Below are 2,737 nucleotides of genomic sequence, written 5' to 3' on the forward strand. Positions count from 1 at the left end.
TGGACACTGTGATGCAATGACCAGACCACTCCGGGGACTGAAGAACTGATTCCCCTGCTACTCCGAGAGCTGCGACATAATGTAAAAAACTGCCCTCAACTGAAGAAAGCTGCTCCGCCCAAGGTCAAGCACCATCCCCTGTCAGCGGCCTCCAGTAGTCAACATCAGTGAATAAAGGCCAGACCCGCTTTAGAGCTCCCTGCGGGGTTGACTCAGGCTGCTGTTAAGACTGCATCGCAGCCCAGCTTCTCCCTCTGCCCAATCTCACATCCTTCCTTTCCCCTCCATAGGTGTTGCCCTTAAGAGACAGCATAGGTACTGCAATTACTTTCATCTTTCAGATGAAAAGAGTGGGTCTCAGAAAGGTTAAGAAAGTTGCCCAGTCACACAGCCAATGAGTGGTCTGGCTGGATTGGAACCCATACATTGTACTGCCAGAGCCCAGGCTCTAGATTATTCTGCTCTAGTGCTCAGTCAGGTTTGCATATTTACGTCCAATAAAGTAAACTGGTTAAGCTAGCTGGTGTCCTCAGAGTAGATGGCAAGAAGCAAATTAGAATGAGAGACAGCTGCAAGAGCAGGCAACCTCTGTTATCCGTCAAAACAATCCGAAAACAGAAACTACTCCAGATCTTTCAAGTCAAGAGCATGGTTACAGAGTGATGGAATGGCTGGGAGGCCACAGAGGGAACAGGAAGGCAGCCCAGAGACCAGCACCCGTGGAGAACTGCTAGCTTGCCTAGGCAGGAAGGATGATGGAAGGAAGAGGTGTTATCAGAGCCCAGAGACTGGGGACAACCAGCAAGACTAGAACAGGATAGGCTGCTGTGGAAAAAGAAGTTTGGTGGGAGCAGAAACTATGGAAGAGACACAGCTGTTCCTAGAGATACCAAAGAAAGCAGAAAGGGGCCCGGAGAGATACCCTTACGTCTCCCCTTGGACACCAAAGGGCAAGAGAGCCTGGGAAATATGGTTTCTTGCAACATGGAGCAGAACAGGAAACAGTCAAGAATGGATCTGAGAACAAATCTATCTGAGCAGCCCCAAAATACAGCTAATCAACTGACAATAAGGAAGTATGGAGAAACACTCTGAAAATAAAATACAAGAATTTAAAAAGTCAGACTTCCCTAGCGGTCCAGTAGTTAGGACTCCACGCTCCCACTGCAGGGGGCCTGGGTTCCATCCATCCCTGGTGGGGGAACTAAGATCCCACAAGCCTTGTGGCACCACCAAAAAAAAAAAAAAAAAGAATTTAAAAAGTATGTCTGTCAAAACTCAGTTTGATGGCAAGTAGTCCAACATACTCCAGCAGTCCTTAAGCAAACACAAAAAATAACAATAGAAAATGCCTTTCACTACATGGCTCTTTACAAGGCACGTTGCTGTATTACCACACAGTTCAATAACTGATGTCTAAATGGGTGCAAAGTTTCCGTTGTTTTCTGTTTAGTAAGTCAGGGGAATATACGTAATATTTATGGAAGTATTTCCATCATAAAAATATCTAGTTCATTTGATAATGCTTAACTGGGTAAAATTTCATGAGCAAAATTTGATTTATATAGAATAAATTGTTCCCCACCCCTGTCGGCTAAATTAGGTGTTAATGTAGCTCCTATTCTGGAAGGCTAGATCTGCCTTCATGATTCTATCTGCTGTTTGACAAAGCAGAAGCTAGAACACAAATTTTTTCCTCTCTTCTCGGAAGTCCTCTGCAGCAGAAATCCTTGGGAGTGTGGAGGGAGCAGAGGAGAGAAAACCCCGAAAACAAAAACATATCACCAAGGATTTCCCATCAGTGCTTGCTTCAGCAGCACAGATACTAAAATGAGAACAATACAAAGGTTAGCATGGCCCCTGTGCAAAGACCACGTGCCAATTTGTGAAGCAGTCCTCATTTTGCTTTCCTTTTCTAATGTTCACAGGTGAGGAAACAAAGGCTGTAGTAAGGGAAATGACTTACCCAACCGAGGGCCCTTCCCACTTCAAACCACACCCCACCTTTCCTCTGAAAAAAAAACAAAACAAAACTCCAGTCACAGTATTCAGCAACTCAGTTTTTAACTATCTACTTTGTCCTTCCAAAGACATCTATCATCTATTTTAAAAATTACTTTTATTATAGTCCCTCCAGAAGGAATGTGATTTGTTCACATACAATGATTGCAAACACAATTTCAGTCCCTTCCACCACCTCCCCTTCACCCCAAACACAGTTTCTTTGAGGTTATTAAAACCCAATGAGATTAAAGGAACATCTGGGTTCCAGGCTCAGCTTGGCTTCTAGCTAGCTGAGTAGTTTTAGGCTGGCCGGTTAACCTCTCTGAGTCTCTGTTTATTCATTTCCAACATAATGCAACCAGAACTAGCTGATGACCATAATCCTTTCAGCCCTGAAATGATTCCACAGAAAGAAAATAGAAGTCCTGTGGGGAACCAGATGAACACTCTCTCACTTGACCTGGGCCAGGCATCTATCTGTGAGATTGCTTATCAGAACTAAAAGTACAGTCTGTGGCCATGGCATAGTGAAAAGTCTGACCTCATTCCGCACTCTCAGTTGACTGTGATCTCAACAGGCAATTCTCAAGTTGGGTTCCAGGGTCTGACTGCAAACAGAGCCTGAGTCTCCTCCTTCCCTGTACCTACATTCTGCTACATAACCTTGCAGTGTCCTACTCTAACTGGCCGTGTGACTCCCTTGACCAATGAGATATTAACACGATACAAGCAA

At 44.6% G+C, this 2,737-nt stretch overlaps 1 non-coding gene across 1 annotated transcript; it reads left to right on the forward strand.

Moving 5' to 3' along the window:
* The first annotated feature begins 1,801 nt into the window (after positions 1-1,801).
* On the forward strand, positions 1,802-1,905 carry LOC112412545 (U6 spliceosomal RNA). The gene has a single exon (XR_003005828.1). It is a non-coding gene; the product is annotated as a U6 spliceosomal RNA (small nuclear RNA).
* Positions 1,906-2,737: the final 832 nt, after the last annotated feature.

Source organism: Neophocaena asiaeorientalis, unplaced genomic scaffold, assembly GCF_003031525.2.
Source record: "Neophocaena asiaeorientalis asiaeorientalis breed wild unplaced genomic scaffold, Neophocaena_asiaeorientalis_V1.1 scaffold400, whole genome shotgun sequence".
NCBI lineage: Eukaryota > Metazoa > Chordata > Mammalia > Artiodactyla > Phocoenidae > Neophocaena > Neophocaena asiaeorientalis.